This window comes from Helianthus annuus, chromosome 13 (assembly GCF_002127325.2).
Source record: "Helianthus annuus cultivar XRQ/B chromosome 13, HanXRQr2.0-SUNRISE, whole genome shotgun sequence".
NCBI classification, from domain to species: Eukaryota; Viridiplantae; Streptophyta; class Magnoliopsida; order Asterales; family Asteraceae; genus Helianthus; species Helianthus annuus.
Window position 1 is genome coordinate 77,840,734 of NC_035445.2, and position 14,629 is coordinate 77,855,362.

Sequence of the window (14,629 nt, forward strand, 5' to 3'; positions counted from 1 at the left end):
GTTGTGTGAAACATATACTTTGTGATACGTTAATGCTTCCGCTGAATTTATGGTTTTTGGACAACTTATGTTTGGGATTTCAGTATTATTAAATGATGAAACTTTATTTCAAATTTATGATTCAATGTAATTGGTGGCTCATTGCTAGTCGTCACACGCCTAACAGGGACACTCCGTAGGTGGAAAAATTGGGGGTGTGACAGTAAAGTTCTCATCTAATTCTGTTATTGTTGAGGAGTCATTTTTGGGGTTTTTAAATGCTAATGATACCACTGGGAAGGGACTATTTGATGTAACTTATGCGGAGTTACAAAATCTTGGTCTTGAAATTGATGACATGCGTGGCCAAGGATATGACAATGGGGCAAATATGAAAGGTTCACATCAAGGAGTCCAAACGAGATTTTTAAAAGAAAATCCAAGAGCATTTTACACTCCTTGTGGTAGCCATTCACTTAACCTTACATTATGTGATATGGCTTATAGTTGTGTTAAAGGAAAGAGTTTTTTTGGACACATCCAACGGATTTATACTATTTTTGCAAATTCTATCAATCGTTGGCAAATTTTGAAAGATAATGTGAAAAACTGGAGTCTAAAGTCATTGTCTCAAACTCGTTGGGAAAGTCGTTTTGAGAGTGTTAAGGCAATCAAATTGCAACTTGATGATGTGCGGGAAGCTTTGCTTGAAGTTGGAGAGACAGATAGTGATGCTGCAATTGCAGAGGAAGCATTAGCTTTAGCAGAAAATCAACTTAGTGGATTTGATTTTTTGGTATCAATTGTTATTTGGTATGAAGTGTTAAACCGGGTGAATATTGTGAGCAAAAAATTACAAGCAAAGGATATGCATCTTGAAATTGCTATTCAAGGAATAAACAATTTGATTGAGTACTTTAAGGATTATAGAGAAACCGGTTTTCTTAAAGCGATTGAAGAAGCTATGGAGATTGCTAGTGATATGGAAATTGATCCCATATTTAAAGAAAAACGTAAGATTAAAAGGAAAAAAAGAAAAGATGAGACTTCTAGTAGCGAAGAAGTTGCATTTACAGTAGAAGAGAATTTCAGAGTAAACTTTTTCTTATATATTGTGGATCAAGCTATTGCTTCTTTAGAGAAAAGATTTGAACAATTTAAATGGTATGAGGGTTTATTTGGTTTTTTGTTTCCACGTACGTTGAGGATTATTAAAGATGAAGATCTTAAGTCGTCTTGTCATTGTCTTGAAAATGCACTCAGGTTTAAAGAAAAATCGGATATTGATGGCGAGGCACTTTATACAGAGCTTAATTTATTTCGTGACTCACTAACCAATAAATTTAGCAGTCCTGCAGATGTTTTGGAGTATATGAAAGAAGACGGTTATTCCCCAGAAGCATGCATTGCATATAGAATACTGTTGACTATTCCAGTCACTGTGGCATCTGCAGAAAGAAGTTTTTCGAAGTTGAAGTTATTGAAATCTTACCTACGATCTTCAATGTCCCAAGAAAGACTTAGTGGGTTGGCGATGATTGCTATCGAGAATGAAGTCTTAGATGATATAAACTGTGAAGAGTTGATTCACCAATTTGCTATCAAGAATGCAAGGAGAGCTTCACGAATCATTGGTTAGCTATTAGCTTATTAGTTTTTACGGCATGTCATTCATTCGAATACTATATTTTGTATTTTGTTAATTGCATTGTTTATCGAATGCTATATTTTTGTCAACCGTTCAAAGTTGTATGAAAAAACTAGCTTAAATTTTTTATTTAGTTAAAACCTAAGGGCACGTTTTTCGAGCTCGAACAGGGTACATGAATTCTCAGGGCCGGCCCTGTCAACATAAAGTTGGCGAGTTCACAGTTTTCTTCAACGTAAATCATGTAAGTGTTTAACTTAAGACATGTCAAGAATAATAAACTATGTACCGATATGACTATTATGTTTGTTGTGCCCTCATCAATGTCTATCAGCATTGATAAAAATGTTTAAGGTCCTTAGTTCACACCCGGCTCATAGCACGGTGTGAGGTTTGTCAAACCTAATAGTGCTATCAACTAATACCTCGTTGCCTCCCAGACAACTAGCTCGGTAAGTAGGGACTTTCGTGATAGAGTTTGAGTTTATTAACTGACACCGTAATTAAAATACAAAATTTAAAAGTATTCCTCCCAGGAATATTGACGCATGCTTGTAAAATAGTAGTGAGCTCATCTTAGTTTGCTCGGTGTGTATTAACGTGCTTCTACGAGTTAAATAAGTGTTAGGTCCGTTACACGCGACCTAATGTACAGTAAATGTAAGTACGTATGTGTGTAGGGTTATGCAATACCCTAATTGTCTAAACAACCCAGTGTTTAATGTGATTAGATTACAAGTTATCATACAGTAACACACAGTGGGATCTCTAGTTGACACATGTAATGAAATTTTGGGGAAACACAGTCACTTTGTTTATCAATAACCTCGGGCCAATTAAACATATTTATACATAACTTGGAACAATAAACATGATTCAGGCATATAAGACATGGTAAATTCTGACCATGTTCAATATATTTTAAACTCGGATAATTAGCAATATATTTAAAAGCTTGGACACATTAGATACCGAACATCAGAACATTATAAATGAAGCCGGAACATATATAAATACATATAAACTCGGAACACATATATAAATATATATAAACTCGGAACCGGCATAACATGCTGTATTAATATCAAACACGAATAACATGATTCATACATAACCCATATAAATTCGGAACTGTTATGTAAGCCTGGGTCCATTCTACCCATCATAAACTCGGAAGACATGTTCCATTTTAACAAATTTGGGCCACCTGGAACTTCATGTAAACTCGGATGTCATGTTTCATTTTAACAACTCGGTACCTTACAAGCTTATTAATAAATTCGGAAACTTCCTTTCACATTATAAGTTCGAAAATCACATCACACTTATAAATTTGGAATCATGTCACTTGCAAATTCGGATGGCATGTGTTACAGATAAACTTGGACCACTCATTCATACATTATTCGGACACTTGGGTTTTTAATAATAAACTCGGAACCTCCCCTTGATTCCTTCATAAATTCGGACTATACATTATTAACAAACCCGGTTCCTTATATTTTTTACAAAAACTTGGACAAGCATGAAGAAATTCGGAAAATCCATTTCTATATATAACCTCGGACTCATTAGAGAACCCGGACAAATATATTTATAAAACTCGGACATCATTGGGTTTCGTAAACTCGGACAACATGCATTTTTATTAAACTTGGATTACTTCATTCGTATAAATAAATTCGGAAATGATAACCTCGGACTTTGTGAAGTCTGACAATTATCTCTAGACAAACCAATGCACAGATTAACAAAACCAAAATCGAAACAGTTACAGTATGATCAAAACCCTAACCAACAATGCTACGAATCAAAACAAAAGTTTCGCAATCCTAGCATGTCAATAACATCCTAATATCAGGCAACTAAATACACATTCATTCATGAACCATTGCACATTCAATCAGACATGATCAACTAAACACAGAGCAATTGTTTGGATGTCTAGGGTTTACATGAAATTAAGTGAACATGGATATCAATGTATAACTTAAAACATTACCGTAGATTGATTTAGAGTTTGGTCCTAAAGGATAGAAAGATCAGAGGTTGATGATTGTGTGTGAAACTTGTGTAGCCAGAAATGATTAGAGAACTGCCGTACAGTGAATTGTGAGGGATGCTTTGGGTTATGCAGTAGTTACTAGAATTTCAATATTAACTCTAAACACCCTTAACTAATTAACTTTCACACAAAGCACATAGCATCTTGTAATTTACAATTAAAGCATATAATTCACCTATTTGTCATGCAATGCATTAGTTTCGTATAAACCGTCCATTTATAATTATTATTCGAGTTAGTCACCAACGTTCGAGAATTAACTTGTGTGTGTGTTCCGGTAATTCCCTGAATTACCAAAGTAGACTCATTTAACTAACCCTAGTTAAATGCAGTGTTATGAATGTGTGACTAAGTTAACTATGGTTAGATTAAAGTATTAACCTGAAATTGTGGGTTGTCACATTTGCGAGAACAAAAAGAACATTTAAATCATTAAATGTTGGGATTTAAGGTTCATGTTTTTAAAATTTTACGTTTCTTACATTCATATGTGTATTATATACACATAAAAAACCATATCTTTTTAGCTATACATAGCTTACATACATGTAGGTAATTTAACCTACACATAACCTACATATATGTAGGTTATATAAAAACAAAAAACTTTCCGTATTTTGTTTTGAATTTTAGTGTGAGAATCAATAAATCTTACATTTCTAACATTTTCATTTACTTTTTAGTTTTTCAGAGTGAAACAATAGGTGATTCAATGTGTTCTACGTGTTCTCGTAATATTTAGTGTTCTGCATATATATATATATATATATATATATATATATATATATATATATATATATATATATATATATATATATATATATATATATATATATATATATATATATATACACACACATATATATATACACATATATATATACATATATATGTATATATATATATGTATATATATATATATATATATAGGGGATGGATCATGAGAAAACTAGTTTAAATGAGAAAACCAAAAACCTAACTAAAAAAACCTAAAAAAATACCCAATTTTTTTTTTACAATTTTTTAAAGAAAAATCGCTACTTTTTATGTATGGAAAAAAATTTTCAAAAAAAAAAAAAAAAATTTGTTGTACTGCACATGTGCACTAATACGGAAAGCCTAAACCACTTAACCCACCCCGCAAAAACCTAAATTCACCCTCCCACCAAAAGCCTAACACCCCCCCCCACCCCCCAAAAACCTAAACCCCCCACCCCCAAAAACCTAAAACTAAACCCTAAACATAAACCCGAAAAAAACCTAAACCCCCCACCCCACCCCCCTAAAAACCTAACCCCCCCCCCACACCCAAAAACCTAATCCTAATCCTAAACCTCCAAAAAAACTAACCCTAAAAGATAAACTAGACACAAAAAGCTAATTTTAAGCATGTAATGCAATTGTAGTACATGTTATATTGCACATGTGCACTACTATAATAATAGTGTTGAAAACAAAACGACACCATAAATCTTTTTTTATGTCATAAAAAATAAAAAAATACGCTCGAATATACTTGAATGAAAGATAAGAAAATTTGTGATTTTATGGTGCCATTTTTGTTTTAAAATGATAACGTATGGAGAAATGGGAAATGTTTGAAAAGTTATATATTTTTTTTTCCAATTTTACCCCTCCTTCATTAAAAGTCCCCCCTCCTTCATTAATGCTGTGTTCCAGAGCTCCACTTAACAGGGGGAGGGGAGGGGAGGGAAAATGGGGTTTTTTTGCCTGATAATAGTCTTTCCCATTTGGAAAGACATGGAGGGGAGCGGAGGGATGGGGAGGGATTTTTAACTCGGGAACACACCCTAAAAGTCTCCCTCCCCCTCCTTTTTAGTGGATTTTAGTTAGTTTTCTAGTTTTCTTATTTATATCTAGTTTTCTCATGATCCTCTCCCTATATATATATAGGGAGAAGATGATGCGAGAACCACCTCTTATTGCGAGAACCGTGAGAACCAATGTGAACACAACCAAAAATGCCTAAAAATAGCTAAAAATCACACAATTTTTTTTAATATTTTTTATATAAAAATCGCTACTTTTCCAAGCCAAAAAAAAAATTTTCTTTAAAAAAAAATTTTTTTTTGCCACTAAAAGTAGCGATTTGAGCGTAAAAAATATTAAAAAAAAAATAGATTTTTTTTTTGATTTTTTTAGATTTTTTTTAGTTTTTTTGGGGGGTTTAGTTTTTAGCATTTTAGCTTGGGGGGGGGGGTTTAGGTTTTTGGGGGGTGGGAGAGGGGGGTTTAGGTTTTTTTTTTTTTTGGGGGGGGGGGGGTGGGGTTAGGTTTTCTGGGGGTTTTAGTTTTTAGCATTTAGCTTGGGGGGGGGGGTTAGGTTTTTTTAGGTTTTTTTAGGTTGTGTTCACATTGGTTCTCGCGGTTCTCGCAATAAATGGAGTTCTCGCATGAGCCTCTCCCAATATATATATATATATATATATATATATATATACATATACATATACATATATACAGGTAGAGGATCCTGTACACTAATCCAGAAGTGTGAGAAATGTATTATAGCACTATATAACACCATATAAACACCGTATAACTCTATGTAACACCATATAACACTTTGTAACACTATATAACATTATATAACAAATATAACACTATATTTTGTCTGATAGCATGTCTATGATAGATGTATAGTGTTATATATTGTAGGATCGTTTTGCGACCTATATGAGTCGTTCAGAGTCAACACAAAGCTGTTTGAAAGGTGGAAACAGTCAAACAACCTAGAATCAGTGAAAGAAAGGTGTAGAAACAGAGTATGATACTTAAAACAAGTTTCTCATTGATATTTGACTTGACTACACGGTGAAAATTGGGCAGCACTTCGTTACACCACAACTGATTTCGTACCAAATGAGAAACTACACATGCCTATATATAGGCAGTTGATTTCGCACGAAACAACCATGTGTCATTTCGTACGAAATACCACATTTTGATTTTGTACGAAAGAGCCACATGCTATTTCGTGCGAAATCACTTCAAAACAACATAAAATTACATTTTCACACTTTAGACCCTATTACAAGCTATCAACATGACCTAGACTATAGACATAGGCTATAGACATTATGCACCAACATATATTGTTATATAGTGTTAAATAGTGTTACATATTATTATATGGTGTTATATGGTGTTACATAGTGTTATACGGTGTTTATATGGTGTTATATAGTGTTATATATAGTGTTATACATACACTTCTCACACTTCTGAATTAATGTACACTATCCCTACGCTACATATGCATACATATATATATATATATATATATATATATATATATATATATATATATAGGGTAAGGTTATTGTAAAAAAATGTGTTTTGTGTGAGAAAGGTAAGAAAGAATCTAAACCATTAGATCATTAATCCAATGGTTGATATTTAGATGGCAATATTGTAATTAAAATAGTGGTATTTTAATACTAATTTGATTACATAGGGGTAAAATAGGGCTTTCACACAGATTCAAATCAATAACCGTATCTAATAACTCCTAAAACCTCTCTTATAGCGATCATTTCGCACGAAAATCAGGGTGTTCTTCCATCAGAGATTTTAACCTATAATCGATGACAATGAGCCCTAAAATCAAACTCGTATACAAACCAAAAAAGCAGGATAGTTCATCATCAGAGAATTTTGAAAGAAGGACGAAGAAGAAGATGGATGATACCGGTCAGAAAAACACTACAAACCGAGGGCTTAAACTACCCAAAATTAAGAAAACAACAACTGAGTTTCGAAAAGGTTCGTCGTTCTTGTTTGACTTTTTAGAAGTGTAATGGTGTTTTTTTCTTTAAGATAGTTTTTGTTAATAGAGAACAAACGGAACTGAGCGATTGTTCAATGGTGCTAAATATAGGGTTTGGTAAAATAGGTGTGTTATAATGGTGTTTTATAGTTCAATGAGTTAATGTTTTATTTGGCCTGTTGGTAATGGTGTTTTATGTTTGGTTGACAGTTAATTGTGTTATAAGATTGTGGTTGTTGTTGTTGAACATGGTGTTTTTTATTAGATAGGGTGTTATATGGGTCAGGGTGTAATTTTAGTGTTATTTTTGTTGCTGTATGTTGTTATATCCTTATACATGGTGTACATTGAGTTAAAACAAACTGTTATGTGGTGTTATATGGTGTTTTTAAACAGATTGAGTTAAACATATGAATTTCTTGTATGTATGGTGTTATGTATATTGTTCTTTGCAGCTATGGTGTTATATGGTGCTTTTAAAGAGATTGGGTTAAAGATATGATTTTTTTTCTATGTATGGTGTTATATATATTGTTGCATGGTGTTTTTAAACAGATTGAGTTAAACATATGGATTTTTTTGTATGTAAGGTGTTATATATATTGATGTTGGCGGCTATGGTGTTATATTATGGTAAACAGTTCTATGATCTTGTTGTATGTTATTTTTATATAGACAGGGTGTTCAGTGTGTTGATAGATGACTGTATTTTGGTTATGTTGTTAACTTGTGATATCATCCTGTTATATGTCCGTGTAGGGTCCTAACATCCTATGGCATGGTGTTGTTAAAGTTGTTTGAAACATGATTTAGGATAAGTTGTATTAGATGTATTCTTTTAAATGTAGTGTTTGAATGTCTTCTATAGTCAGGTCAAGCCAACAGCTTAAAGGGAAAATTTACAAATCACGATTCAAAAACACATTTGAAAGACCGTTGGTATGTAGTGACTCAGAAACATCAAATAACGAGGACAAAGGTATTTGCAATGTAGTTTAAAGTATAAACAAACAAAAAACACTACAGTATGCTAAGTAGCCCATATGTGAGTATGTATGTCTTATCATGAGTTTTTTATATGATAAAAATTGCTTTGTATTAAACAGATGATGTTGCTGGAAGGAATGATGCTGGTAATGCAGAAACACAAGAAGATGTTCCGCAATCGATAAAAAACACACAAGGTAAATAAGAAAAAAAGCTTTTGTGATTATAATTTGTTAGCATATAAGACCTGGTAACTATTGATTTGAACCATAACAGATATGCGTGAAGTAGAGGAGCGAGTTGGGAATGATAGTGGCATCGTGGAGAATGTACCTAAATATAATCCTGCACTAACACACAGAGAAGCAGATAGCCAACTGGTCGTACACCCATCCGTCGATAAAACATCCAACCCAGGTATTATCTTGAAGTGTTTATCTTGTGGTGTACTGGTATACTAAAACAAATATTAAAAATGTTGTAGATCGGCTGCGAGACCCGGATGACGATTTTGTCGACACCTCACAGGGAAAGCGACGGAAATCGGCTGCAAAAAGACCACCGACTCGTGGAAGGCATCAAATAGTGACACAACCATATCAGCCATTCATGGGTTGCACGGATCAAGCCAAAAGTGTTGATCGATAATCTGATACAACTAGCAGTCGGCCTCAATGAGGAACAACGTCACACGGTAAAAGAAATTGGGTTTGGGTCGATGTTTTTGTTATAAGGTGACAAGTGTGCCTATAGCATTGGCAAACTGGTTGGTCTCAAATTACGGCCCAGACGCATGTGTTATGATGTGGGTGTAGCACCCAGTTTATATTACTAGATTTATGACACAAGAATATGCATTTGATACCAAAAATTTGAGTGTACAAAAACTTTTAATAATTTAAACCATAACTAGACACTACATATAGGTATTGTTCTTACGAAACCATCATCAAGACGATAACTACAATTGTTTACATAGTTTTTAGAACTAAAGATAATGTGGGGAAGCGTTTGTTAAAGTGTTCGGTTCGGATGCATATGCTTGATCATCACCCTTTTGCTAGAAAACCTGAAAACTGAGCATTTTAATCCAATGTTAGTATTATGGTCCTTGACCAATAATATAAATGAAAAGGTGTGTTAAAACCAATTAGGGAAATCAAGAATTATGAATTTCAGCATTTGGAACTGGGGGCTACCGTAACTTACGGTAGCCACCGTAAGTTACGGTGGCACCTGGAAGTTTATTATTCTGCCGTAAAGCATAAGAATCCCACCGTAGCATTTTATTGGCTACCGTAAGTTACGGTATCACCGTAACTTGCGGTAGACTCTGCACATGTTTCCTTGCTTTGTGATTTTAGACATTCTAGTTCCGTTTTGCAGGGAATTAACCTTGAACAAGTTTATCACCTACCCAAGGTTAATTACCCATGTTTGGAATTATTACTCGCTATCATGTTTCGCTTTCCCATGAGGAATCGCTTACGCCGTCAAACACATGTTTAGATCCAAGACTTCATATTTATCAACAATACTACTTAAACGTGCTTACCATTCGGATCCTTAACTCCTATATGAAGAGTTTAACTTCGCAACAAGTTTAGCGCGTCCAACTTACAACTTAGACAATAATTATAACCATGCTTTATGTAAAGATGTATAACTTCATGTTATATACAAAACTTGTTTTGACCCGTTTGGGTACTAAATAAAGCACCTTACGGACATCCAATTTCCATGTTTATTACTTGTTTAAGACTTTTAGTCGAGTTTATAACATAAAGGTAACTCTCGGTTATCATGTTTGAATAATGGGATAAAACTTAACAATAAGTATAATGTAATGAAACAATAAATTTCATACCTTTAGAGCACGCCTTTTCCCCGTGAATTCCCTCCGGCTTGTCCGCTTGATGATCCGGACTCTTTGCCTAGAAAATTCAGTTTTTAACTTGTTTAGAATTCTTTTCATGACCATATTCACATCGTTTATGAAACATGATCAAAATCTGCGTTTCCATCAAATTTAACATACAAATCCTCACTTAGGCATTTCAACAAACACCTAACGGGTCAGATTTTCCTACCATCATCTCCAAGTTCATGACTTGCAATTAAACCTCAAATTTTCACTTTAATTAGTAAACCTTGCACACAACTTAGCATCAATATCACAGGAATTACTTCCTATAATGAAATTATACTAGAATTATTATTCAAAGTCCTAGTGTTCATCATCATCTTATAAAACTCATAACCTAGCTTCCATGGATTCATGGAATTTCCTCAATTTGGGCATAAATTCACATGTAGTTGTCTAGGTTTTACTCCTAGACACTATATCATCATTAATCTAACTAAATTACTTTCATGCATCAACAAATTTCAGATTGCTTAAATTCATGAGGATTTCAAGTAGAGAATTCTCATCAAATTTTACATACCTCTTAATCCTCTTGCGATGAGGATCACAATTCTAAGCTCGGATTTCGTTTTGGTTAGGATTTGCACCTCCAATTTAAGGGATTTGTGGATTTTAGGGTTTGAAAGTGGGGAAGCTCTCCCCTGCTTGTTCTTGATCGACCAGACTCCCAATTTTGGGATGTTTGGTTTATTTTTGTTACTATTAATAACTTAGTTTGTGTTTTTCCAAGTTTAGACCCTCAACTTTGTTTTATTTTTGAGTTTATATGTTTTAAACCTATTGTGAATTATTTCAAGACTTGAACTTAACTAGGTTAAGTTCCTAGTTTGTAAATTCTTGTTTATTAACTCTTTGAATTTTCTAATATAAGGATTTATATTTTCGGGGTGTTACAGTGGGCGGGGGTCGTCTTGTAGAAATAACATCGGAGCTGGTGAAACGTGTTTTCGGGCTGCCTATGGGACCAACAAATCTCGTTGAGAAGAAGAAAGCAAACAAAAAGAATGATGTTGTTATTCAAGAGTTCAGAAATCAAATTGAGCATACAGATAGCAAGAGATTGTCGCCATTGCAGCTGATGTGTTACGTATTAGATATGTATGATCACGGAAGGTTGTTTGTCGTGAACTTCTTGATTCTCTACTTTTCATTCCTAGGTGAAACCACAACGAACAATTTGGGGAACGTGCGATACATTCCATGTATACAGCCGCACGTGGATATCAAAAGCTTGAACTGGTGTTCGTACATGGTCTCATGTCTTAACAGAACGAAAAAGGCGTGGCATGGTAGTGAGGATGCTTTCTCAGGACCAGTGCTGTTACTGGCGGTAAGTTGCTCGTATTTAACATCTTGCATTACAAAATTCTTGAATAACATCTTTAGTTAAATAATACCATACGTTTTAAGTTGTTGACCAATATTTTGTGATATAACTGAATAACACCATAGATAACTGAATAACACATACCTTTTATGTTGTTGACCAATATTTTGTGATATAACTGAATAACGCCATAGATGACTGAATAACACCACATGTTTTTTGTGAATACACCGAATAACCCCATAACTTGTTTTTGTGAAAAAACAACTGAATAACACTAACACCATAACTTGTTTTTGTGAAAAAAACAACTGAATAACACCATATCTTATTTTGTGAAATAACTTAATAACACCATAACTTATTTTGTTTACTTTAATAACACCATATTTTATTATAACACCACACATGTTAATCAGTTTACCAATCTTTTGAAACATATTGCAATATATTGTCGCAGATTGCATACGGAATTGAGAAAAAGAAGATACCATCGTCACACAGTTCACCTATTGTTGAACTTGTCAATGATGATGTTTTGAACAAGCTTGGAGGGGATATGGAGAGGATGCACTTAGAACAACAGGAGAAGAAGAAAGAAAAGGAAGAGAAAAAAACCAAACCAGCTGACGACATTGAATGTGGTGAGAAACTGGAATAAAGGAAGACACAAAGTGTCGAACGGGTGGATAAACAAAAATGCACAAGGACAACTGATAGAGAAAAACCAATCAAAAAGCAAAAAACAACACGGAGAAAGGAAATGGAAATGGATAAGCTGATGGATGAAGGTACTGAAGAGATCGAAGATGATGATGCGCACCTGGGTATATGCAGACACTGTGCAGACTACTTACTGTCACAAACTGACACCCAAACGTGTGCATTGTTTGTAGGTACGAATGGCGCATGCCGTGTGCCGATGGTCTCACAATATGTGAACAGTCCATCACCATCAGGCGCATCTGACGGGGATTTTGAGCCGGTAAACATATTATGATTCGTACTTGATTTGACACTATATGTGACTTCTGTTAATATGTTATTAAACCGGGATTTCATAAAGGTTCGGTCAAATTTGCTGGATAACCTGTTTAGAGCGTTTGAGATATGCGTGAACAAAATAAAAAACACACTAGCAAACTCATGTGTGATGTTCCCTGAGAATGATCTGTTAAACCGGAAAGCAATAGAGTGGAAGGAGATAATCATAAAACACCTTAAAGTTGAAGATGAGAAAGAAAATGAGGGTGATGATGCGGAAAAGGGAAATAAAAGCGTTGAAGTTGAAGAAGATAATGTGGTTGAAGCAGCTGAAACCATTGATCTTCGAAAAGGTAGTGTATTGTTGGTCGGAGATAACACTCCTGCGAACGTGCAAAATAATGATGGTATAACACAGAACACGTCTCCCTTTTCACCAATGACGTCGTCGTTTGTTGCAGAGGTGGATAGAACTCTTGAGGAGGGATGAAGTGAAAAGACACCAGAGACAAGATTCAACGTTTCGGGAATTGAAGCGGTGAACTTGTCAACAAGGCTGGCCGACGCTGTGATGGATGAAGACCGCAACAAAGTAACACAACCTGAGGAGCGAGGTAAAACCCCAAGGCTGAAATGAACAATCATTCTTTCGGTTGCACTGTGGTCGACGTACGTCAAGCGCATTGTCTCGTTGAGAGATGGACGTGATAAGTCTGAAGACACACTAGCTCGTTGTATGTTTTGTGGCGTAGGAAACAAGTGGTATGAATCTGAACTGGACATTTACCTTTTTCATGTATAGTATTATACGTTACCATTATTTTGTCTCTATATGAAATTATACATTCATTTCGATGGTGTTTCCATTCATAGGGAAGTTTTGTTCAGCAACGATGGTAATGTGATGGTGATGAGGGGCCCTTTTGAATCGATGATACCCGGTGTAACTATACACGTGAATGTCATCAGTGCCTGGGCTGCAGTCTTAAACTTCGAAGAAAAAATGAGGAGGATGGGGACAACCCCAAAATTATTCTACAACGTAGGAATGTTGGTAAGTTATTCCTTTACTTAAAATAACACCACCCAATAACACCGTAGCTTTTAATTTGTTTATCATATATTCTGTGAACTGACTAGATAACACCAGGGTTTATTTTAAGTTTACCAAATTTTGGAGATAAGTAACTGTAAAAACACCATATTATGTGAACTTACTGAATAACACCATAGCTTATTGTATGTTTATAAATTTTTGGGTTTACCAAAATTTTGAGATAAGTAACTGTAAAAACACCATATTATGTGAACTTACTGAATAACACCATAGCTTATTTGTGTTTACTTGAATAACACCATAGCTTATTGTATGTTTACAAATTTTAGGGTTGTTTAACAATCTACTGTTTGATACTTGAATAACACCATAGCTTATTGTATGTTTACAAATTTTAGGGTTGTTTAACAATCTACTGTTTGACCATAGCTTATTATTGAATAACACCATATCTTATTTTTGTTTACTTGAATAACACCACAACTCGAGAAAGATTTCGAGAAGTCTGATGATGACCGCATAACGGAGTTTACAACAAACATGAAAGCTGTGCTGGCTGGGACAGAAACAAAAACGATTAAGGGTTTCCAGATGGTATTTATACCTATCTTGACAGGTGATCACTACTATCTCCTGTTTTTCAACTCGAAAACAAGAGAGATCTTGATTATTGACAACATAGAAGGTGATGCGGGCTTAGAAAAAACCACGAAAATGTGGAGAAGATGGTAAGTTTGGTGTAGATTTATATATATGTGACTGCCGTAACCATATGGTGTAAAAAATATATAATTCTTAACATAAAAAAATGTGTAATTGCAGATAAGAACGTTTTGTCGGTAACTAAGTCAAATACATCTAAAAAT